Source organism: Podarcis raffonei, chromosome 4, assembly GCF_027172205.1.
Source record: "Podarcis raffonei isolate rPodRaf1 chromosome 4, rPodRaf1.pri, whole genome shotgun sequence".
Taxonomy (NCBI): Eukaryota; Metazoa; Chordata; class Lepidosauria; order Squamata; family Lacertidae; genus Podarcis; species Podarcis raffonei.
Window position 1 is genome coordinate 48,416,618 of NC_070605.1, and position 27,178 is coordinate 48,443,795.

The window sequence follows — 27,178 nt, forward strand, 5'->3', positions numbered from 1 at the left end:
CTCTGTTTCTGAGATGTATGCTCCAGCAGGGCTGTGGTATCTTGTAGCCTCTTGTACTGGTGTACTGGTAATGCCTGGCAATTGTTTTCTTTCCCTACTTTTTTATTCCTGCAAAGCTGACATGAATCAAGACCTCATCTTAAAAATTCCTTAATTTGTTGCTGCTTGAACAGACGATCAAGGTATTCGTGGAATCTTTTAAGTTTTGCTTGGCATGCAAGATAAACCACATTCTTATACTAATTACATATATAATTATGTGCTCTTCTTTAAAAGCAATTGCATACAGTTACAAGGAAATTTCTTCATTATTCCATGTTACGTTGGAGGTATTGCAGAGGTACAAAGAAGGTTTCAATTGGCACTTTCTGTATCAAGGTATCTTCAGCTGGAATGTTTATTGGAGCATTGAATGGAATGTGTGCAGTTTGGGATTACTTGCATTTACAGACATAAAACACTGGCAAAACAGAAATATTAAACCAGCAAAGAGCATTGGACACAGAAATATTTCTCATTCAGAATATATTTTCATTTTCTTAAAGTAATCTACGACTAGTTGAATATACAGAATTGACATATATGTGGCAATATTCGTGGAGTAGACCCTCTGAAATAAATGGACTTAATTACACTGATTTCCCTGGGTCTACTCTGAGAATGATAAGTCAATCACCCCAAATATTTCCAGAATTTTTAAAAGCAGTTATTTTTTTAAAAAGAAAGCAGCCAACCCTACTCATGGCTGGCATGCTGTCTCTATTCCCCAAATGCTAGATACTAATTAGCACTAATTGACAACCTGGTTTGCTTTCTCAGGAAAGCCAGGTCAAAGATTAAATAGGGATGGAGAAGAACTATTATGTGAGCCATAGTTTATAGATGTGACAAAGATCAATCCCCGAGACAAAAACGTGAGAAGTCTAAAGTTCCTAACCACTATCTGGAAGAATAGTTCATTAATGATGTAAAATATTGTGTTTTTCCATCTAAATTCAAAACAGAATTTAGAAAGAATCAACCTACACCTTGTCTAAATAATTTAGAGAAAGATATAAATTACAGTAAAAGTAGTTGAAGTTGTAGGAAATCCTTCATTTTTACCCTACTGGAGGACATCCCTTTAAATTTAGTAAGAAGGAGAACTTTACCCAGTGCTAAATCAAGTGTCTGTAACTTTATCTGAGAGACCACTTCCCCCTATATTTAGGCTTTGAAATGATCCATCTCCTAAAAGAATCAAGGTCAGAATACTCAGTACTCAGCTTAAGCAGTCCAACGAAGATAAATGTTCTCTATTTTACTGTGCTTCCTTCAATGTCATCATGACTATACACTTTGTAACCCAGGTCCATTACCAGAGGATTATCTTATCTTTTTTCTTCTGAAACATCAGCCTGTTTTCACTGGTTTAAACTTTGTTCTTTAACAAGAGACAGGTGCTTAAGGTTTATTTTTGGTGAATTCTAAGGTAATATTCAACCAACTTTTGGTCAGAGTAGACTCACTGAAATTAATGAACATGGCTAGGTTAGGCCCATTAATTTGAACAGGTCTACTTCAGAAGGGCAGGGTATAAATAATAAAATTGTTTGAACTCTGCAAACACTCTGGACCTTTGTCTCTCAAGTGAAAATTGACTTGATTATGGAAGTCTGGAGTCTGAATATAACAATGGAAAAAGCTGGGGGCAAAACATCATATTTCTTTTGTAGTTTACATACAATTTAACCTTAAGGTTGTATCCAGTGGTGTCCCTTGCACTGAAGGAAAGCCCAAACTGGGCTCTGTAACCTGAACAAGAAGAGAAGGGATGCTGATTCCTTCTTCCTCCTTGAGACAACCTAGTATGCAGTTCTGAAGAGTTCATCAACCCTTTAGAGTAGACCTTGGAAGTATACAGGAGGCTGAATCCAGAGAAGATTCAAGATCTTAAAGAGTGAATCAGCTAATATTACCTCCCTGATCACTCTGCTGATGGAAGCCTCATCTGAATCAAATGCCGTTCCATCACTGTAAGAGGTATCAATGAATGAAACCCTTGATTTTGTTTATTTTTCATTTTTGTTCCACATTTTAACCAAAGGAAAGTTACCACAAGACATTAAAAAGATTTAAAACACACCAAATACTGCAATACTAATGTCACAACCAGAACAAAGTACTATAAATTAGTAGTATAAATAATGGAATTCCTTCAGCAACTTTTCCAACTCCACAACTAAGGGCTAAAAATGTGTTATGTAGCAAATCCAGTATCAGATTTCCTGATGTTCTTTCCTCTAACTTTTAAAGAAGCTGTGGGGGCTCCAATTTTCACTCAATCAGTGGCACTAAGGAAGGGGGGCATATCCTTCACCTCCATATTTTTCTCTCTAAATTACTACCCCCAAATCTGTTATTAAACCAGTAGTGGGGAAAAATACATGTATCTGTACTGTGCCTACATTTTCTCCACTGGTGAGCTAATAGCAGCTTCAGGAAGAGAGAGTTGATTTTGATAAGGAAAATCATGTGGGAGTTGGGAAGGAGGGGGGAAAATCACTCCTTTCCTTTTATGAACAAAATTAGAGCTCCTGTGATTGCTTTCAAATGGGGAATGTAAGAAATCACAAATTTGCTGTGTTACATCTGTTTCAGCCCTAAGACCTAGAGCAAACTGTGATATTTTTAATATGGTCAAAGATGAGAGAGAACCTTGGCTTGTATAAACCATGGGCTAGGCTAGCGGCCAGCAAACTATTTCAGCAGGGGGCCGGTCCACTGCCCCTCAGACCTTGTGGGGGGCCGGACTATATATTTTTTTTTGGGGGGGGGTAAATGAATGAATTCCTATGCCCCACAAATAACCCAGAGATGCATTTTAAATAAAAGCACACATTCTACTCATGTAAAAACACCAGGCAGGCCCCACAAATAACCCAGAGATACATTTTAAATAAAAGCACACATTCTACTCATGTAAAAACACGCTGATTCCCAGACCGTCTGCAGGCCAGATTTAGAAGGCGATTGGGCCGGATCCAGCCCCTGGGCCTTAGTTTGCCTACCCATGGGCTAGGCTCTAATGCAACCCTTTACCATTGTCTAGGCTAGTGGTAAGGATAAGAATTCATGCTAGATAGTGGGGAGGAGCCAGAGGAGCCAGAGGAAAATAACATGAATCCCAGAACCCACTTTTACTTAGCAGTGCTTAATTACATCTGTACTGAGCATTAAGAAAAGAATAAGTGAAAAAGCTGTGAAAGCTGTGTCAAAAACCATTGACCAATCTACCAAAATCTCTACCCATGGTATAACAAATGAGAATTTTCAAATTACATACTAATTTGTTATCACTATATTAATTTTTCTAAGGAAAAAATTCACTGGTAGATATCAACAAATAATGCAAATTCTATGACAACAGAAGGACAATCTGGTTAGAGTAATCTCACATAGGCTGGTCAAGAACCAAGCTGAGCAGCTTTGGGGAAAGGGGGAATAACAACAGCACCAGAAATGTGGTAGCTAAAGAAAGAGGGCAGGGTAGGGCCAATGGGTTTTGAAAACCTGAGCAGATAGGTGGAAAATGTGGTTTAAAGCACAGAAGGGTAGAGGGCTTGTTCATTTTAACTGCTTAACATTGCTTTTCCAGACGCTCAAAAACATACACAGAATCAGTTACAATAACAATTAACAAAACAGGCCAGTAACAAAACAAATCTACCCAGAGTGTGTCAATATAGAAGTTTCATTCCCCCTCTGAAATTCTAACTTGCATGTAAACTTCAGTATTTCCTCAGGCAACTGCTTTCTTCCTAGCTGTTGATATCTATACTCAATAAAAGGATATAGCAGTTAGTGATGTTAACAGGAGAGGCATTAACTGAAGATAGGCTACCAAGTATTAGTCCCAGGTCATGAAAGCCTTTAAAAGTTAACTCCAGCATCTTGAATTGAACCTGAAATAGTGACTAGTGTAACTGGTACAGGTACACAGCAGCATTCCAGACCAGTTGAAACTTCAAGGTTCTCAAGAGCAGTCTCATGTAGAATGTACTTTAACAGTGAAGCTTAGCATTGAGCATGGATCACTGTAGTGACAGGTAATCTATCCATAAGAGGTGGCAGCCTATGAACCAAGTACATATGGAAAAAAGTGACTCTGAGCAATATTCTTTAAAGCTCCTCCAAGCTTCTCCAAGCTCCTTATCTGTTCAGTTCAGGATACCATCCTATTACAAGCAAGCAAATACTCTCTATGCTACGAATTTTCTAACTAATATCATCTCCATCTTTGTCAACCAGTCAATGTCTGTATTGGGTTCGAAATTGTTTTTAATTGTTTTTATACATGCAATTTTTAATCCAGTTTCCATGATCTTGCCCCTAACCTCAAAAACAGTTGTACAGTTTAAAAGTTCTCCTAAACTCTCATAGTTCCATGAAAAACTACCTCGGAAGGTGCTGGACTGTCGTTCCTTGGACGTCCATCTGTCATGGATGCTTCAGTTGAGACTCCTGCATTGCAGGGAGTTGGACTAGATGACCCTCAGGGTCCCTTCCAGTTTTACAGTTCTATGATTCTATGAAGAGCTTGCTGGATCAGGCCAACGGCTCATCTAGCCCAGCATCCTGTTCTCACAGTGGCCAACCAGATGTCTGTGGGAAACTGAACCCAAGCACATAAGCACTCTCTTCTACTGAATACAATTGTCTGCCGCCTTATACGTGTTAGATCTACCCTTACACAGCTGTAGTGGATCTCTGGCCTATAAGGCATTTAATAAACCTCCAGTGCAATATTTAGTCCTATTCACACAGTAAAGGAAAATTTAGGGAGGGTAAAGTGTGCAGAGAATACACATGCCAGTCCTGTTAACACGAACCTTTAATCACATGCAAAATATTATGACAATCATATATAATTTCATAGTATCGTAAGTTGTAGAGGTGGAGGTTACCACAAGGATCATCTAGTTCAACCCCCTGCAGTGCAGGAATCACAACTCATTTGTATTATACAAATATCTCGAAGTGACTTGCAAAATATCAAAATATACAGAATGGAATATTTAAAACAAAACACAATATTAAAGTAATTAAAGCATAAAACAGTTCCTCTATCACCTTCCAAAACAACAACACATCAGTCTGACCACCAAAGAACAATCTCCCCCAAAACAAACAAAAATACCACAAACTGCTGCAAATAAAACTAAGATACCTGGGAGAATGCAGACATCTTTGTCTGGTCCCCAAAACATGTCACAGTTGGTGTCCAATGAACCTCCCTGAGGAGGGCATTCCATAAAAAGGGGGCCACTAGTGAAAAGGCATGTCCTCCTGTTGCCACCATACAAACTGCTGCCGGAGGGGCACACACAGAGGATGCCATCAATGTTGAGCTTAGGGTCCAGGCATTCCATAAGGCATCATATCCCTAGTCATGTAAAACTTTATTGTCCAAGACTCAGAAATCAATTGGCAGTTGTATCAGAATTGGTTTGGTATATTCAGACCATGCGGTTCTTGTTTATAAACTAAATTCTAACCTAACCTAACCTAAATTATGAACTGTAAAGGAAGTCACATGCATAACTCACTACAGTATTCCCGCCACATGTTTAGCACAACATAGACAACTGAGGCCAGTTCATCTGCATCCAGATAGAGCCACAGCTGGTCAACCAACCAAAACTGGTAGAAGGCATATCTGTAATATGGAGGCCACTTGTGTTCCAATGTCAAAGATGAATCAAAGCTGCATACCTCAACCTTCACGAGTGCCACCCCATATAGAACAGGCTGCACACTACTTATCTGAACCAAGGCACTTACTGTCTCTATCTTGTCTGGATTGAGCTTCAATTTATTGGGCTCATCCAGCCCATTACCACAGCTAGACACTGGTTCAGAACAACATAATCTGCACTCCCAGTTCTGACAACTGCTTCAGAAGCATGCCACAGACAATATCAAAAGCTGCCGAGAGATCAAGGAGAATCAACACAGTCTCATTCCCACTGGTTCTATCCAAGGCTCTCAGGGCCATAACCAGGTCTGTATAAAATGGATCCCAAAAATGCTTGGGTCTCTTTTGTGACCGCCCACTCAAGAATCTTGCCCAGGAAGAGGTCAATATTTATTCAGTTCTTCTGGGTTCATGGGATGTTCTTTTTTTAGGAGTGGCTCATTTAGGAGGCCCACACACCCCTATGCCTACTTCGGTTAGGTTCATCATCTCCCTGGCCCAATCCTACCAGATTTAATAAGTCATAAGGAGCAAGGAGCAATTACAGTTTAAATGGAATTCTATGTGTGTCCTCAAGAGAGATGTGTTTTTCTGGAGTTCTAGCACAGTAATAGACACATTGACTTGCATACATTGACAAGGACAAAACAATATTATACTGTAGATGCAGTACAAAGCTTTAAATTTTATTACAAAATAAATAAATACAGTACTTAATACTAATTTGAAAAATTACTGGAGGCTACAAGATCCATTGGAAGCTGTGTTTGATGGGTGAAAAGCTAAATAAATGGAAGGAACTAGGAAGTGGAAAGTATTTGGAAGTAAAATTAAGAGGTATACTTCCTGTTGCATTCTTAAGATTGTATAACATTATGTACTACCAACCCACAGTAAATGGCCTCTTCCAAATCACTGTTTTGGATATGCTTCCTAATAGAAAGAAATTAATGCCCCAAATCATATTTTAAAATTATGACAAGAAGAAATACAGATATAAATATATCTGACTGACACAAGATTATCTCTAATCAAAATGTTCAAAATCTGTGATACTCCCAGTATTCCTATGGTCTGATAGAAATTAAGGTATGTTCCACAAATAAATAATGATTCCCTATAAAATATTATAGGAGGTAGTTGCCAACAACTGAAACACAAGTCAGAATATTCTTAGAGTTTTGAAGTGGATTTAATGACTTTTGCTCCTTTTGCTTTTTTCCCTAGCAGATTAAATTGTATTTAAAAGAAAGTTAAGCTCAGTCCAGTACAATTTTATTTGTATGTTTGGGCAATAAATAAATCCCCAAAAAACACAAACACCGAATAATTGGTTCAAAACAATGCAACACTTATAATGTCCAACAAAAAGTTATTAATTCATTTACTTATATTTATATGGGTACTGGGTAGCTCACAGAAAATTAAAATAATGAAATACAATATTAAAAATGCAATTTGAAACAGTAAAAGTAGCATAAATGTTCATTCTTTCTGGCAGATACTAAATATTGGCATGGCAACTATCTTCTAACTTACAAGTTTTGCTGCATTTACCTGGAAGTCCTATGCACACTTATTTTAAAGCAAATCCCATTAAACTCAGCAAGGTTTTCTTCCAAGTGAACATGGATAGAACCATACTGTTGGTTTTATTTTTGATAGCTTTGTCATTTTTCAAGTAACTACTCATTTATTTCTATTGCATGTATTGCTTTCAGTTGACAACTTGTGCACCACAGAAACAGAGATTTAAACAACAAATTACATTACTTTGAAGTTGAGCATAATTTATTTGTTATATATGTATAAGAAAACACATTATAATGGCTTGTCCACACTTCTGATACTTACATTGTTAATGGGTTTTTATACTGAGTAATTTTTAGCTATTCACACAATTACAAATCAAATCTGATTCTAAACTCTAAATATGCCCTTATTACAATAATCACTCTGTACATCTATAAAACATTAGCTTGAATGCAGAAGGCCATATGGTACATCATAACAGATCTTTGCCTATAGCTTTCAGTAATCAATACTTCATTTTCATACATTGTATTCAAGCTAAACTTCTTAATATCCATGTCAGTTTTGCCATTTACTCCTAATATCTTAAATGTTTCTGCAGATCTTTAGAGATGGGATTGCATTTCCTTGTGAAGCTATTGCTTGGGTTCTCTATCAGATTGAAATGAATTACACAAGCTTGCAACCTGTCCCTCATCTTAACTGCCTGTGATTTTCTGTATTATCAGGTTTGAAATAATTTAAATGTTTTAACGGAGCCAAAAGCAAATATCCAAATAATTACAAACACAACTTCAGCAATGTCAACAATGGAGTACTCTACAGAGATCACTATGAAACAGTCTGAATCTTTATTAATAGAGTGCTGTGCACTTCCTGTCACACAGATAACTGAGATCAGCACAGGACTCAGGGAAAAAAAATACAAATGTATTAACTGATGAGATTTATAGCTGACTCGTTGGAAGAATGGGCACTACAGCATTTTCTTTATAGAATTACAGGAAATTATGGCAAATTAAAGTTAAAACAAATTTTAATTTTCATTATCTACATTTTATATCTACCTAGAGAGAGCATATTTTAATGGGGAAAAACTCTTTAGCATATTAAAGCATGCAGCATCTACCATTTGTGAGCATCTTTCCCTTAATTTCATTCTCTGAGCAGCACAGTGTGCAGTAGCAGTGCAGTGAAAGGCAGAAAATGTTAACTTGATAACAAAACCATGTTCACAACCAAATATTTCTCCTATTCCTCTGCTTGTTCAGAACTTACAAAATTACTTGTCATTCCATCCATCTCTGCATGTTGCAAAACACTGACATACATTTTTGTTAGCATTCCATTTATGTTACTACTGGAATATACAGGAAAAAACGTGCCTCATTACAACTGGCTACATAGTTTACTGTAGTGAACAAAGATACACCCTCTCATACTTTTCCATTCCTTTATTTCATTCCTTTACCATATAGCCATGTGCCAAAGAAAGAGCTTAATGCTAAACATTCCTGGAGTGTGACAATAGGTAATACAATAAAACAGATTACAACCATACCTTTCTTTCACAGCAGTGGTGCCAAGCACAGGTACACTGTAGCAATCAATTTGTTCTGCAGACAGTAAGGCTTTCATAGAATACTAATGCAAAATCTCTTTTCTTTCTCCTTCGACTTTACTCCCCAATGCCTGGGTCCCAACCAATACCAGGAGGAGGGCGGAATGTCTTCTGCTGAGATAACCACAACTACTAATCAAGTATACGTGTACAAGGGCACAGGATTAAGCCTCCACCAAGCTTGACTCAGCCACTGAGAGTAGCTAAACACATGCACAGCAAGGTCAGAAAACACACACCTACTTGAGTGAACTAATTCATCATACTTTACTATTGATGGCTTTTTACCTCAGGGAATTAAAATTACTTCCTAGCGAGATGTGAGGATTTGGGCACAGGAGCAGCCAACACTAATTCTCTTTTCACCAAAATGACAGGCGGCGAAGTGTGTTTTCTGTGCAGAATGGTTGACAGTTTTGAACCTAAAAAGTATTAGTAATTCCAGAAAAGCATAAATTAAATGAAAGTATGCTCCTAACATTAGAACTGACATTAACAGATTTCAGAAGAAAATTTCTGAAGGAAGCAAAAACAGAACAAAACACGCCAACTGTCAATTGCCAATTGTTATAAATATTATAAATATTTAATATTGTCTAAAATTAGGAATGTCAAACGTTATGTCATTCAGCCTGGTGTTTATCAGCATGGAACAAAGTTTAAAACACTTGTAAAATCATCACCTTTACAAGCATGTTTACTGTATATAATTAGAAGCTGGGTTTTGCTTTTTGCTTTTTCTTTTGGCCTGCCAAAGTTGGGATAGTGTGCTTTGATTCTTCACAACACTTGATATCACCTGAATATTTACACATTATGTAGATTCACCAAATCACTTATATGTAGCCTCTTTTCTGTTATCCATAAAGTTATAATAAACCACTAGATATGTGCAATGTTGGCTACACATCTGTAAACTGGAATTTAACATGTTAAAATATTCAGCAGCAACTGGATACCTGGAATTTGTCAAAAGCTCTTATCAGAAACTGTAGTATTTCCTAGGCAGTAAGATTGAGAATCTGACTCATTATCAACAGAGCTTTATTACATGTGTGATCTGCATGCAGAAAAAAAGGGGGGAACCCTCATATCATTTGGCATTTCATCTCCTGTAAACTGGCAAAATACTTTTGAAGTATCAGTGCTTTCGGTGACAAATCATAAAGGCAGAAGCAAAATCAATACTGATCAGTTTGTCCTTGACATAATGACCGTGTCATCAGGCTATTGTCATGTGATATCATGTCATTTCCCCCACCTGGCTCATGACCTTGTCCTTTAAATGACCCAAAGCTTCCCTGAAGTAGCAGGAGTCCCCTCCCCGCTGTCTCAGCAAGGTCGAATGGGTCAGCATGTCCTCATCTATAATCCACCACCATTTGTCAGCAGGGAGGCTGGAGGAGGCAGGCTTGCTACAAGGGGAGAATGCCCAATTAGGCAGCTGTCACACAAAGCATAGGCTGCAAAATTATCCCCTGTCAAAAGATAGAGCAGCTGCGGGTGCCAATTACAGCAACCTTTCAACCCTTTAGGTACTGGAAACTACACAGAAGTAAATGAAGTACAATTAGTGGTAACAAATCGATGAATTAGGACAGTAAATTATAAATTATTAGCAGGTGAGCCTAGGTCTCACATACTATTAAGGGCATTCTACACCTCAGGCAAGGGCAAGAAGGTACAGATTTCACACTGCCTATCTGTTATCATTTTATACATTTTCTTGCTCTGAAACTCCATCATTTTCTTCAAATGTACCTGCTGCTAGAAAGGAAGCAGGAAGTGGGGAGGGGAGGGAGGATAAGAGAGCTTGGACTATCAAATACTTAGTTTCAAATCACATACAGAGGTCCTATTCACCAAAACGCAAATTACCTATTACTGCATTGTACCACAAAAACAAACTATGATACAGGTCAAAAAATGTTCAGCGTACTATGGGTTGGGATCCAAGGAACTTTGGGTTTTGCTTCTGGAACAGAAGCAATGTCACCTGGCAGACTGACAACTAAACTGCCACTGACATCAATGAGAAAGGAGGGTAATTTCCTCAAGTCCTCTCGTGTGGATTCTAACTGCCATCAGGTCCACCATCTCAGGGGAGGACTGTGTGACAGGAGCTGTCCTGTCCTCCTGACTTAAACATCATCACCTGCTCCTGGACAGACTGCTTCCAGGGAGGCACTGCTCTTTATCAATCAAGGGCAAGGCATTCACAACCCTAAGAACTTGTTTGCTTGAGCTTGCTTTTTCCTCCTCCCTCCCATTCTTTTTCCCCTCGTGTGTCACGTCTTTTTCAATTGTGAGCCTGAGTGCAGGCACCATTTTAGTACAGGTTTTTGGAAACTGCTGAGAACCTTTCTTTCTTTCTTGCCAAGGGGCAGAGCAGAAGTGTATTTAAGAAATAAATAATAAACACCTTTAAAAAATTAAAGGTACTTTCAATAACAGTTAGCCTGAGGCCTGCTATTCAATGAATAAAGTCAACAATCTCTTGGTGTACCAAGCCCTTTGAAAGCTCATCATTTCCACCAACCTATTAAAATTTCTTAAGTTAACTAGCACTTAAGTTAGTTGTCTTTTAAATTAGAGTGTACTGTTAACTCTGTTTTGTTTCATATTCCAAGTATAGAAAAGCCTGCAGGCCCTCAGTCACGACTGGGGTAAAAAATATTCTTGTGAATGAATAAAAAGCAACTAAAACCTTAGGAACATCTTTAAGCCTACAGTTTAACAATTATACAGATACATAAAAGTAAGTACCCAATCACCTCTACCAGCAGTAAACTATTTTAGTGGTTTGCTAGACAAAAGCACTGCTGGGAGCTGCATGGCGATGCAGATGTGAGAGGATTTCTCATTCTTACCTTTAGGTACCAGGAGGAGGTGGTAGTGATGCAGAATACTACAACCAACATCATGGAAGTGTCCGGTTGCAGAGTGGATAGTTGTCCCTGCTGGTGTCAGCAAGCTTGCCTTGCCCAGACCAGACAAATCACAAATCACTCTATAAATGTGCATTTACACAGCGCTGGGTGTGGCATTACTCACAGCAAGAACTCCCCTCTCTCCAATATTGCCATGCATGGTGATTTCAACTAGTGAGCCATCTCACCAGCTGCCATGCCACAACCATCATCTCCTACAATAGTATACATCTTCATTTAACAAGCTGCTTTCATAGCCTTCCTTACAACTCAATTCTCTTCTAATATTCACTTCTATGAGAGCTTCTCTGCCTTAAAGTCTCTAGTATATCACTCTAAATAAAGCACTACAATATGCAACCCAAGCATGAAATCTAACCGTTACAACTCTGACATTTCCCTATTAATTTTACATCAGTCATAAAGTGTTATGCTAACCCCTCCAGTGATACATATTTCCAAGAAAATGAATATATATAGTTTCCTAGCCAAATGTATTTTAAAAGGAAGATGATGTGGTGGTAAGGAAGAAATAAATCAAAAGAAAAGAAAAATAATGCAATATGGTATAACAGATAAAACGGCTGAGAATTGTATACTGGGCCCATAATGGACCATCATATACATTCAGCTTTATTGCACTTTGTTACACTTTGTTTCTTCTTACCCATCTGCCAAGGATGTTGTGCACTTAAAAGTTAAGATTTGCAAACTACAGTTCTCTTCCTCTTTAAGCACCTTCTATCCCCTACCTTGATTTCTATATGACTCTTCCATTGCGATTTTCTCAGTACACAAAATATTGACTGAAATTTCTTCAAGCAACAATCTTCTCATATATGAAATGGCTGGACTTCGAACAGCAATAAAGTAAATCACAACTATCTCATAAGCAGTACAGTATTTTCCTTGTTCTATAAGATTCTAATAACCATCCCTTGGAAAATTCTTTTGAATTTTCACAGTTCAGATGTAATGGGCCATGACAACTGGAGACTTTGCTGTAAATATGAGCAACATATCCACTATGGTTCTAAACACGGTTAATCAAGGTTGGACACATCTTTGGAAGAACCGTATGTAAACTTACAATGAAGGGGTTAATGTCTTTAGAATTCTTTCCCCATCATACTTCGGTAACTATCTCTTTAAATAATTTAAATCCTCTCCATCAACTACAAAGCTGTTTTGAAGCCATTTAGCTTTGTTCTTTACATGTGTTCTAATTAAGAAATGACCTTGACATCACACACACCAGAAATCCTGGATTATTTCCTACAGCAAAATCTAGGAAGGGAAAAAAAGGAAAGAAATAAAAGGGAGGGAGGGAATCGCACCCTGTATCTCTTTTAGTAAAGAACCGAGGAAGTTGTTGGTTGGCTGAATGCTGAAGCAGTTTCACTGCATCATTTCCCCCCCTGTTGTTGTTGTAGAATGTCACAGGGCGGGTTAGTGTGACCTTGAGCTGCATCAGCGGCACAGCAAGGGTCGAGATGCCTGCAGGCGCCCTTGTACTGGATTTGCAAGACAAAAACCTTCAAACTGGCTGAAGGACATCTTAAATCTCTTCAAAGGTTTTCTGAACTAATCTAGGCTGCTCTTAGCCGGATCTGTGCCAGGCTGAGAGGCAAAATTAAAAACAAGGTCTTTGACAGGATGTTGTCTCCTTTTAACCCTTCTCATGCAGAAGGCAGCATGTCTTGGGGATTCCAAAAATACAGTTTAATAAGCAATAGAGAAGCACACATTTGACATACAAAAGCAGCATTCTTTCATAAAAGATTATATAAGCAACCTTTTAACAAAAGGCTGGCACTTCTATTAATACTGAATATGCAGCAGCTTCATTGCACAACATTTAGTTTCCTTCTTAAAACACAAATTGTGTCATTATTCCTCTGGGTTTCTTTCCACGGAATGCTACAATGGCAGACTTAGGTTATTGGTCAGAGGAACTGACAGTTCAGCATATTCCTTGTAAATTTGTTAGTCAGTTTCTCTGAAATGCCATGACTCTGTTGAACATTTGAGATATCAGAATGAAACTTGCTGTACAAGTCCAGGTCATGAAGTCTGAACACTAGCTCCATTTTCAAGGAGGATTGGGGGGGCACGGGGGCATGATGACATCGACAAAGCAATTCACAGGTTGACAAAGCGTAGCTAGGCTTCATAGGTAATAATTCCTCTTTCTTTCTAATAACTAGTGAGTCTTGCCTTCTTTATTCCAGAAGAAAAACAGATATCTCCCTTTGACACTTGCTGTCCAGTTAACAGTTTTACAGCAGAAGAGCAGAGAGTGAGGTGTGTGTGTATGTGTGTGTGTGTTTAGCATACCCTCCCATCCAACCCAACCCAACCCAAGACACAGCTTGGAATCACAATGCACAGCTTGAAGAAAAGCAGACTCTTTCTCCCAGCGCTCCTAATGCCTTTGCAAATATATTATTCCTATGGTGGTGTATATTACTTTCCCTATTGCCAGAATTAAAAGACATGGTCACCACTGGTGCCCTGTAACCATATTTAGGGATCCCTGCTGACATCTCCCTGAACAATTGCAATAATGAAAAAGGGGGAAAAAGAAGTCTGTATGAAGGCTCAGAACAATGCTCTGTGTCACAGAGAAACACGATACCCATTTTTAAGGCGTGCTTGTGCAATGTCTCACTTGAAGATTCAGCTATCAGAATAAAAGTTGGTGAACATATTCAGGACATAATTATATATTTAATGCACACCCACTTCCCTTTTCAAGAGTGCTAGGAGTGACTGAGACATTTACGAAACTGTGCATTATTAGAATAGGCCTGATCCTACACATCTTAATGAAAAGTGCACAGGACCCCTTGTCTAATGGGATTAGGCCTTGTGTGAGCATCTAGGGCAATCAGAACTTCATCATGAAAAATATGTGACAGCTATCAAAGGAGATGGGAATATGTATGAAACACAAAGGCATATAATATGGTTTATTTTGTATGCTTTGTGAGCAGTAGACAAAGAGAACCCACTGATAAATACAGTTTATCACACCCTCTTCCATCAGAGACCCCACTGATTTACGTGTATTAGGAACAAAGTCTGATTCAAAACTACAAGCAGACATGCCATACTCCTATGCCTAAAGAACAGAAATGAACTGGCTTCTTGATACAAATAAACAATATTCCCAAGAGAAGCATCACATATATCCTTAAGATTGTTTCAGCGGTGGTGTGCTGGCTCAGAATAAGCCAGACAGCTTATTCTGGGCCAGCACACAATGGGCAGAAAACAGCATTACAGAAGTTTCACGTCACAATGGACAATGAAATCATAACAAGGCCTTTTTTAAAGCTCAAAACTACACTTTGCCCACTGAGGTCCAGAGACATCTCAGTACTCAGGAGTAGCAAGGTACTTTTATCTCTTGTTATAAGGAGCTGCTGCATCACAATGGTGGTGTCTGCATCTCCCCATTTTTGTTTAGTGTTAGTTATATTTAAAAGCCTAGATTATAACTTGATTGACTCTTGGCATCAGTTCTTGTTCCTGTCATACCTCTGAAGGGGGAACAAGGAGCTGATTCACACTTCTGCTTGTCCTGCACCTAGAAAGCATGGGTCCAAATGGTTTTCCACTTGTGCTGTGCTTCCTGGGCACAGATATGAGCAATTTGCCTTTGCGCTGCTGCTTTCCCCTGGAAAACCCACTCTTTAAGAGATAAATAGGAACAATCAGCCGATTGCCATTTGCTCTGATTCAGTGCCAGACCATGGGTTTTCCCCAGGCGAAAACGGTGGGACAAATAGAAGTGTGAATGAGCCAAGATGAGGAAGCTGTAAAGGTATAGACTGGGAGGAGGTCCTCTAGGTGGTGTTGTAAGGGAAAGTTTGGCTTCTTGGACCATGGTCTCCACACTTCACAGTGGTTGGCAGGAATGTGTTTGCTAAGAGTCTCATGAACCTTATCAGGAGTACTTTAAACTAAATTCTGAGGGGAGGGAGGCAATATTACAGATGGCAGCAGAACACCTGGTACCAGGGATAATAGCTTCTTTGATACATAGGAAACTGAGCTGGTGCTACAGAAACCTGCTAAAGGGCAGGAAACTACAAGAAAGCAGCTGGAGAGAATGACGAGGTCTAAGTTGTCTCTATACAAATGCACAGAGTATGAGAAACAAGCAAGATGAAATTGAGCTCTTAATATATGATAGCCTAATAGGCATTACTGAAACCTAGTAGGATGAGACTCATGACTGGAAAGTATAAATTGAGGGGGATAACCTGTTCAAAGTGAATAGACCAAACAGGAAGGAAGAAGGGTACACTTATGAAGAGATCTATGACCTGGACCATGGAAGACAGTTTGAGAGTATATAGGTAAAAATTGTAGGGGAGAGGAAAAACAGTGACCTTACTGTGAGTGTCTGCTCTAGACCTCCAAGCTAGACTGAAGACTTGGATGATACCTTCCTATAGCCGATTACTAAACATTCAAAAAGGAAAGATATAGTAGTCATGGGAGATGTCAGCTACCCCAATATTTGTTGGAAATGTAAGGTACAACCTCCTCAATTGCCTCACTGACAATTTCGTTTCCCAGAAGGTAGAAGCAGCAGCAAGGGGATCATCTATCTTAGACCTGGTCCTCACCAACAGGGAGGAACTGGTCAATGAAATTAAATGAAAGTACTGGGAACCTTGGAAATGATCATATCCTCTTACATTTCATGATACAGCGGAAAAGGAAAGCTGAGTGTAGTCGGACAAGCACTCTGAACTTTAAGAAGGCTGATTTCAAAAAGCTTAAGGAACTATTGAGGCCAAGATGCATGGGAGTGCCTTATGGGTGAAATAATGAAGGCATAAAAACAGGCAATTCCAACAAGAAAGAAAAGTGAGAGGCATATAAGAAACAAATGGGGTTGCATGTTGCTTACAGATGAGCTGAGATATGAAGAAGGGTATCCGGAGGGTAGGACCCAAACCAACTGATTCAAGTTACAAGAAAGGAGATTCTGACTAAGCATCAGGAATAACATTCTGATGGTAAGAGTTGTTTGACAATGGAACAGACTCCCTTGAAAGATGGTGGACTCTCCTTATTTAGAGGTTTTTAAGCAGAGATTGGTTGGCCATCCACCATGGATGCTTTAGTTGAGATTCCTGCATTGCAGGAGGTTGGACTAGATGACCCTTGGTGTCACTTCCAACTCATCTGACCATATTTTTAAAAATTCAGTGCAACGCTTTTTCACACCCATCTGCAGACTCACCAAATCTTTCACAGAAAGACTTCCATAATGATGCTGCAGGGTCCCTGTCTTCCTCTGCAACGATCTAAAATTAGTCTGCAAACCTACCTGGGAGTACACTCCACAGAACATGAGACTTTCTTCTTAGTAGACATTTATATATGGTTACACTGTTAGGCTACTACTATACATGGGTTGCTAAGGCAATCATTTGCAGTTTAGAAATAAAAGCTATTTTGGTTTATTGCTTTTAAACACTGATATATAACAATTGTCTATCAATACTTCTATTCTAACATACTTTTACTATTGAAATGAGATTAGTTTGTTATGTGTATGAATATCTCCAGTTAAAGATTCTGTGATATAAGGAATCAGCAAAAACTCCTTAGAACCTCTCTTATAAAGGAGACACACCCACATTTCTAAACATTTCAGATCAGTTTATCTGTTCTTTTTTATTTACTGGATTCTTTTCATCCCCTTTTAATTTCTGCAAAAAAATCACAAGGTGGGGTCCCCAATTGTCTTGTCAGTGTTTGAAACTCAAAATGCTAATAAAAATAATATATGATCCCTTAATTGCCTTGTTGCCATTACATTTACTGTACAACCTTAGCACATAGCTTCTACCTACACAACAAACACAAAATAAAGGCTTGCTGGGATAGACAGAATAGCCTGGCAGGTTACTGTACCAAGTGTATATTGGGATACAGCCAGTAAAAGAGGTCACAGCTGAAATGCCACTGCACTGCAGCAATCCTTGGTTGTCAAATCAACCCTTTGAGCATACATTAAAGCACTTACAAGACTGATTGAACTGAATGAAAGCATGATCAGGTCTATAAGTAATGCAGGGATCAGAAATAGCAAGAAGCCATCCTTACATACATTCCTAACGTCGGGCTTTGTAATAATTATATTTGACTGATTATGCTTAAAGACAAGCATATTTTGCCTTTATAAAGAAATAAACCAGATGGGAACAAGAAGAAAGACCTATAGAATGTTATCTATACTATACAGTCCATTAAGAATGGGTAGTGAAAACTAAGTAATATAACAAGTACATCTAATCAAATAAATCTCAAGACATGGGGCATCTCTTTCCCCAAGAAATCCCTTGCAAAGCCAGGTTGACACCCATCTAGTCTAGTTATATGTTTTCAGTAGTGGCCAGCTAGATATCTTCGATGAGTTCCATAAGCAAGACATGATGATGATAGTCCAAACAAGTGGCTTAAAATCTTAATCTGGTTTCCAGAGGTAATGTGCTACCTGGAACATGGACTCTCTCTAATTATTGACTTAACGTACACGAATTTTATGTATATGCTTGCTATATATATATATATCCTTAAAATTCTTATAACAATGAGATAATGTATAGACCACATGTCTGAGACCCACAGAAAAAGTCCTGAAACCATTTGTCGCTTCCAATTGACCTCAAATATTTCTCTGCAAAGTCGAAGGAAATGGGGAGCCTCCCCATTGTCTCTTTGCTCACAAATCCTATCTCAAAGGCACATTTAAGATATGAATAGGGTGAACCTGTGACCTGGATTCAGGAACTGAGTAGTTATCATAAAAAAAGAGTGGCCAGGATGCCCAGATAATCCAATCAGGTAATCTGGCAGACGGGATAAAAACAACGTACTCAGATTTCGGTTGGAATCTGCCCCTTGTCTGATGTACTGGGGGTTGGTCTTGGGCTACACCCCTTCTGTGATATATGTAAGATGTATAGAGGGGTGGTCTTGGGCTCCAGGGTGGGCAGTTCAAAAGTCTATATAAGGCCTTGCATGCATGGTTCCTCCTCATCCGTGTAGGGGAGCACCCTGTTGCAACAGCTTTAATAAAGATCAGGCTTACTAGCTGCTTTGCTTCTCAATATTCTCTGGTTGGCCTCTGTTATTTTCTCCTACTGATGGAGAACCTACAAAGGACTCTATAAGGGCTCTTGTGTACCATGTAAGGCAAAGGGAGCAGTTTTTGTTTACAACATCATCCTATTGAAAATGAGCTAATCTGGTTGTCAACATCTGTACTTCTGCGGTGAATACCACAAATAAACTGTTTGTGCATTTTGATTAAGTGTTACAGCTCAAAGTCTGCCTAACTGGGTAGTATTCATGGTGCATAGACCTCCTTGTGTCTCCCCTCACTTCTTGTTTTATAAACTGAAACTCAGAAATTCTTTAGCTTTCTTCATATGATTTCCGCCGCCCCCAGCAGTTTTCATTTTCTGTAAATTTTGAATACTTTTTTAAAATTACACTTTATTAAGACTTTAAAAGGACAACAACAGTAGTAAATCATAATATAGTATCACTTAGCACACGGGGGGGGGCGCACCCAGTCACCATATTTTTTAACTCCATATTGTCCTTTTTGAGATTAGGCAACCAGATCAGATCTTTTGCACAGTATTATATGACAACATCTATGTGGGACAAGAAGCTACAGTTAGAACTGGATATGGAACAACTGATTGGTTCAAAATTGGGAAAGGAGTACGACAAGGCTGTATATTGTCTCCCTGCTTATTTAACTTATATGCAGAATTCATCATGCGAAAGGCTAGGCTGGATGAATCCGAAGCTGGAATTAAGATAGCCGGAAGAAATATCAATAACCTCAGATATGCAGATGACACAACCTTGATGGCAGAAAGTGAGGAGGAATTAAAAAACCTTTTATTGAGGTTGAAAGAGGAGAGCGCAAAATATGGTCTGAAGCTCAACATCAAAAAAACGAAGATCATGGCCACTGGTCCCATCACCTCCTGGCAAATAGAAGGGGAAGAAATGGAGGCAGTAAGAGATTTTACTTTCTTGGGCTCCATGATCACTGCAGATGGTGACAGCAGTCACGAAATTAAAAGACGCCTGCTCCTTGGGAGAAAGGCGATGGCAAACCTAGACAACATCTTAAAAAGCAGAGACATCACCTTGCCAACAAAGGTCCGTATAGTAAAAGCTATGGTTTTCCCAGTAGTGATGTATGGAAGTGAGAGCTGGACCATAAAGAAGGCTGATCGCCAAAGAATTGATGCTTTTGAATTATGGTGCTGCAGGAGACTCTTGAGAGTCCCATGGACTGCAAGAAGATCAAACGTATCCATTCTTAAGGAAATCAGCCCTGAGCGCTCACTGGAAGGACAGATCGTGAAGCTGAGGCTCCAATACTTTGGCCACCTCATGAGAAGAGAAGACTCCCTGGAAAAGACCCTGATGTTGGGAAAGATGGAGGGCACAAGGAGAAGGGGACGACAGAGGATGAGATGGTTGGATGGTGTTCTTGAAGCTACCAGCATGAGTTTGATCAAACTGCGGGAGGCAGTGGAGGACAGAAGTGCCTGGCGTGCTTTGGTCCATGGGGTCACGAAGAGTCGGACACGACTAAACGACTAAACAACAACAACAACATATGACAACATACTTGACAAAATACTTGTTATTTTGTTTTTCATCCTTTCCTAACAGTGACTTTGCCTTCTTTGCCACAAAATACTGAGTTTACATTTTCAATTACCGGTAGCTTTCTGCTAAGAACATGATTTCTTACAACTCATCAATGTATCTGAATTTCTTTCCAACAGCCTTAATGGCAGATTTGGGAAGGGAGCAATTTACATTATCAAAAGAGCATGAGACAAAAGGGTTTAAAAACCTTCTCCCAGTCACCTTGGGGTGATTAGTTTTTGTTTTAAAGAAAGCACCAAAATTCTCATCACAAATAAGTCATACCACAGGTAGTTTGGCCATAACTACAGAAGCCTTTGGTATGGGACTTTCTCAAGTAAATTCATTGGGCTTAAACATGCTTAACACTGTGCTAGATTGCAAATCTGCAGGATCACACCCATCAGCGCACTTGTTGACAAAAAAGTATTCTGAAAAGCCGGTGCTATCAAGCAAGCCTTTCCTTTGAGGAAGCTATGATATTGTTCCTTAAGAACAACTTGTATTTTTTATAAGTTTCATAATTTTAGCCTTAATAATGTTTCACAAAAATGCTGCTGTCACTCTCTAGATGTTTGGCTAACAGGTTGGAGACTTCTTGTAGCCCACCCCTCCCATCTACCATGGGATTTTTTTTTTTTAATATAATGGTGTTACATTAGGTATCTTCTAATCCTTCAGGAAAGAAAGTTCATTTTCACAATAAATTACATATTTAAGATAAAAGCTCAACAATCTTGCTACTTGGGCTGCATATGGAATGTAATTCAGAATTGTAAGTAAGCCCCATACCTATCCCACAGCTTGCATACTCGTCCTACTCCTACAGCACAGTTGCAAGGGTAGTTTGTACCCCCATTTTAGATTACCTGGAACTGTCCAAATCTTAAACTGTAGTTAATTTTAACTATGTGAAAACTAGCCAGCTTCATAAGGAGGGCTTGAAATTGGCTTGTTTCCACGAACTATAATTACGATTAACCACTGTTTGTCCAGGTTTAGATAAAGCAGCAAGCTGTGATTAGTTAACAATGAAACCAAAAGCTTCCAGAAATGTCTTCGCAGCATGCAGGGTGGGGGCAGCACACATAGGCCTGTAATTCTTTACAAATGCCATCTTTATAGCCTGTATTTGAAATAGTTATTTGGGTGCATTGCCTGAAAACAATGATTCATAAAGTATGAGGAAATTTATGACATATTTTACAGTAGCATTCATTTTTGTGATCCGCCTACTTCTCTGGCTAATTTCCTAGTTATAACATATTTTAATATTTTTTTTAGTATTCATTTTCATATATTTCACGATGTACTCTTCACATTACTTCTTTGAATTGAACATACATTTACAATTGGTTTTCCAGAGACAGTACACGTTGTTTTGGGAAAGAATCGACTCAACTCCTTTATTGCTTCTTGAAGTTTGGTGACTGGTAAACATTGCAACTTAGCCTCTACTGAAACAGTTTTGACATTCAAATGGATTAGACTCTCCAAACTATACCTTTCATCTTTCTTTTATATGGTCCTTCCATTCTAGAGTTTCCTCTTTTGAAGTTAAATCTAACTGTAAGATTTTCTGGGTACATTCACTTCTGATTGCTTTGTATTCATTGTTTCCAGTCAGATAAAAAAATGCTTATAACTTAATGCCACATCCTAGGCACTATTTAGTCCCCTCTCATCTTGTTGGTGCCATTGCTAATTGTTCCAAGGCACAAGTATTTTGGGAGACAGAAATTCTGTCTCTGTCATAGCCAAAAGTTAGCTAGCTAGTCAGCTTCAGTTTAGTTGGAAATATCTCTCCCTGCCCCTGCTTTGACTGCATCCCTGATTTTGTCTTTGTATTTCTTGATTACCACCAGATAACTGATTTTTACATTGCTCTTTCCCTGCGATCTAACTGGATAATGCCCTAAATGATCTGCCTGTCTCTCATGCTTATCAGATCCGGGCAATACCACTCTGACATGGAATCTAGTAGCTACATGACAAAATATAAGGAGGCTTAGAGTTTGCTTTGCTATGTTAAAATCTGGGCTCATTATTCGTTTTTCCCAAACAAACCACAAACTGTAACCAGAATTTGTTGTTTGTTTACTACTATAAAGCACGCTAGAAAAGCCGTTAAAGTAACTAAATAAATACAATGTTTGGATAAATCCCATAGACTCTAAGATACAAAGTAAATCTTCCCAGTGAAATGGTTTTCGCTACCAACTTTCATCCTGACTTGTGCTGTTGTTCTTCATTATAGTCAGAGATAACTGTATTCCATTGATCTTCACTTTTGTTACCAGGAATTTAATTGTCATAGTGTGGTAATTGGCAGCCACTTCTCTGCGTTCCTGTCTAGTTTAACTGTTCTCATTGTCAAAACCCATCCTCTCTGCACTTTAAGGACACAGAACACTTAAGAGGAATGAGTCACCAGATGCTCCTAAGCTCCAGTCAGCTTTACAAACTTTTTGATACTATGTGCCAAAAGTCTGGTTTAAAGCTGGGCCAAAATATTCAGCCTAGCCCCAGGCTGTCAGTTTCAAGTTGTGGGGCAAAAACAGCCCTAGAAGGTTATTGCAAGAGTTGCCTGATGTTCCTTGATTTTCATCAAGCTGGTTTCTCTCTCTCTCTCTCTCTCTCTCTCTCTCTCTCTCTCTCTCTCTCTCCTTTCCTCACTTTCTTAACTGTCACCTCAAGAACCATTCTGCTTTGACAGTAGCTCCAACACTCCGCAGAGAAGGCCAATGCTTTCCCACCTCATATAAGAAATAAAGGGAGGAAACCACCTTGTTTTATACAACAACAGGCACACATACTGACAAAAATGAACAATTATGGACTATTTGCCCTTAAAGTTGCCAAAAATGAATCCCAGAGAACACAAATCACTCTGTGAAATGGGGAGGGGAGGTATTCTGCCTTGTTTTAGATATAGTTCAAATGAAACCTCACTAGCTGTTAAAAGGCAGAAGTATATTGCTTACACCGCCAATTTCCTCCCTCTCTGAAAAAGCAATACAGTGGTACCTCGGGTTACAGACGCTTCAGGTTACAGATGCTTCAGGTTACAGACTCCGCTAACCCAGAAATAGTACCTCGGGTTAAGAACTTTGCTTCAGGATGAGAACAGAAATTGTGCGGCGGCAGTGGGAGGCCCCATTAGCTAAAGTGGTACCTCAGGTTAAGAACAGTTTCAGGTTAAGAACGGACCTCCAGAACGAATTAAGTTCTTAACCTGAGGTACCACTGTACTGAAAAGCACTGAGAACTGCACATTTACCATATAACATATGGTTCTACCCTCAGCGATAGGTACACTTTGACAGAAAATGGGCTCTAGTGCCAAACAAATGTAAAGCATTTCTAGCAATACAACAATACCATCAACCTATTGAAATTCTAATTTTCTCATGTATCGGCTTATTATATGGTACTACAGTGGTACCTCAGATTAAGTACTTAATTCGTTCCGGAGGTCCATTCTTAACCTGAAACTGATATTAACCTGAAGCACCACTTTAGCTAATGGGGCCTCCTGCTGCCGCCGCGCCGCTGGAGCATGATTTCTGTTCTCATCCTGAAACAAAGTTCTTAACCTGAAGCACTATTTCTGGGAGTTTATAACCTGAAGCGTATGTAACCTGAGGTACCACTGTAGTAGCATTTTAATAAATATCGTTTCTTCTTAAAAGTCAAAGGCTCACTACAATAAACACACACCTACTATACCGCAATACCTTTTATCTTACATATAAATATTCAATATAATGCTTCTCCTGCATACTAAATAACAGAGGTGGAAATATATCCAACTCATATAGACCACCCACCTCTGTGTATTCAAGTTCAGGCATGTCCAACACGTAGATTGTGATCTACCGGTAAATCACAGGACATCTGTGGTAGATCACTGGCTCCCCCTCAAAGAAGCTAAACAACTTTGGCTCTCCTAAAAAAAAGCCCTGCACTCCCCAAAAATGGGGCTTTCCTCCTCCCTAAAAAAGCTCAAGAACTTTGACCTGAACCCCCAAAAAGGGGGGTAGATCACTGCCAGTCTTTAACTCTGTGAGTAGATCGCAGTCTCTTGGGAGTTGGCCACCCATGAAGCAGATGTTCCCAACACCAACATGTTGCACAACCCAGGTAGAACAGGTTGAATTAAAGAAAATATAGGACAGATTTAGCCAGACATGAAGAGCTGCCAGATTTCATGATGCCAAAAGTAGATGCCAGAAAACAGAAAAGCAAATAATCCATTTAAGGGTGAAGTCACACTGGCCTCAGGCAGGCTTTTAAAAAAGACATTTTTTAAAGCCAGGATTTGCATAGTGAGGTTTCTGACACTCTGGGAATCCTACAAAATTTGATATTAAGAGAACTGTAGATAGCCGAAATTATTTGGAGGACACAGTGTAAAGGAGTCAAACCAATTCTAGTGAAGTAGGCATGTAAATTCAAAATAAGATAATGGGTTTTTGCTCTGAGATGTGCGGCTTTCAAGAAGCAAGCTGGCCAGAGAGCAAAACAAACAAAAATATTATAACGTCCAGAAATCCTTGTTTAAAAGGAATATACAAGAAATAAAATGCCATTATACACAATTCTACAAAAACAATGGCTAATGTGACAACCAACTTATTCAATCCAAATATTGTCACAGTTCCTATTTTCTCCGGTTATAGCTTTAAGTGGCAATTAATGAAGGAATACACATTCACTGAATTAGCTAAGCACCAGTCAAGGCATACTCATATTTGTGAAAATCATCACTTGACTAAGACACCTATAATAGTTCTTAAATATTTTATTTGAAGCTTTTTCTCTCTCTAAGTCTTAAATAGCAAGGCAACTTGCCCTGGATTTTTCTGTAAATGATTCTTTTTAAAGGTATAATGAAGGTATTGCACATTATTTTGGCAGAAGTGATAGATGAATAAAAGAGTGAATTCATGGTCCCCGCCCCCCAATAAATTTGTACATCACCCTTCATCCAAAGATCAAGGCCTCAACATTCTAGCTCAGATCTACATGAAGAACTTTCAAAACTAAGTTTCTCAGGGTTGCATCTAGATTTCCCGAGTTCCAATTTACTTGGATATCCTGATGGGAAAGACCTGCAGATTCCTACTGAAAATCAGCTCTATAAGGTATGGGGGCTGTGCTGGGAGCTTAAGTACAACCTGTGGAACTGTGTTACACAATGAGAGCACTATGATTCTGAATTAGTGTAGCAGTACAGATGACAGAGGGATGCAGGTGGCGCTGTGGGTTAAACCACTGAGCCTAGGGGCTTGCCGATTAGAAGGTCAGCGGTTCAATTCCCTGCGACGGGGTGAGCTTCCATTGCTTGGTCCCTGCTCCTGCCAACCTAGCAGTTTGAAAGCACGTCAAAGTGCAAGTAGATCAATAGGTACCGCTCCGGTGGGAAGGTAAACGGCATTTCTGTGCGCTGCTCTGGTTTGCCAGAAGCTGCTTAGTCAGGCTGGCCACATGACCCGGAAGCTGTCTGCGGACAAATGCCGGCTCCCTCGGCCAATAAAGCGAGATGAGTGCTGCAACCCCAGAGTCCGCGACTGTACCTAATGGTCAAGGGTCCCTTTACCTTTACCTTTACGGATGACAGATATTCCCATTTTGTCAAGATTGCTTAGACTATTCTCTGTAAACAACAATAATAAAAACGGAATCCTCAATTTTAAAATATTTGTGTGTTAAGTTTAAATGAATAGATTGTCAGAAAATACTACCATCTAAGTTGGGCACCCTAACTCCCTCTTGGAGTTGTGAAGGTGCACCCATCTTTGCCTTTGTTGTGGGGATGGTCCTGTGGGAATGTAATAGGGTAAGGCCACAGTTCTAGACCTGTACCTAGTTTAGAAAGGAAAGGGTGTAATAAAAGGAGGTTCCAAGAAATAAATAGTGCAAGTATGTATATGTAACACAACCATTGTAGCATTTTCATTTTTGGAGCCTCAAGAATATAAATTGAAACTGCAATTAGTCAGATGTTGAATCCAAAATATTCCAAGAAGTATCACATTTGAAATCAATGAACTTTTGTGCCAGTAAAAAGTGGTCTGTGAATTGCTAGTTTGTATCTATCTATCTATCTATCTATCTATCTATCTATCTATCTATCTATCTATCTATATCTCCAAGAAAAGCCACTTACTACCATAGCTTTTGATTAATTTGAAAGTAAGTAAAGACAGCTAGATAAAGTTCATCCAGGATACATTTGTGTATAAGCAGATTCAAGCTACTATAAACAAGAAAACATAAAGGTGACTTTGAACAGGTTTCACAAAATTATACACAGGCATTGCCTGAGATCACAAGTAAATAGTTAAATCAAGCAGAACTGTGGCATGGAATGGCAATAAAAACCACAAATAAGGTACCAGAGAAAGTGAATGAAGGAGAAAGTTTAAATGAGATCAAGACAGGTGCTTAGATTAGTTTCTAAGTTAAAAGTGGACTCATAAGCTCTAAACAGGCTTTCTTTCTTCATAGCCATACCTTCATGAACAATGCATCAGAAAAGGAGAGCAATTAAACTGAAATGAAGCCAATAAGATTGCTGAAGAAAGATATAGGAACTTATATGAAAACTAGACTTTAGTAACTGAATCTTAAAAAATAGAA

At 39.0% G+C, this 27,178-nt stretch overlaps 1 protein-coding gene across 2 annotated transcripts in view; it reads right to left on the reverse strand.

Annotated features, from left to right (window-relative positions):
- The window catches only part of NRIP1 (nuclear receptor interacting protein 1), a 74,032-nt gene that overhangs the window by 16,990 nt on the left and 29,864 nt on the right, over nucleotides 1-27,178 (reverse strand). The window lies entirely within an intron of this gene.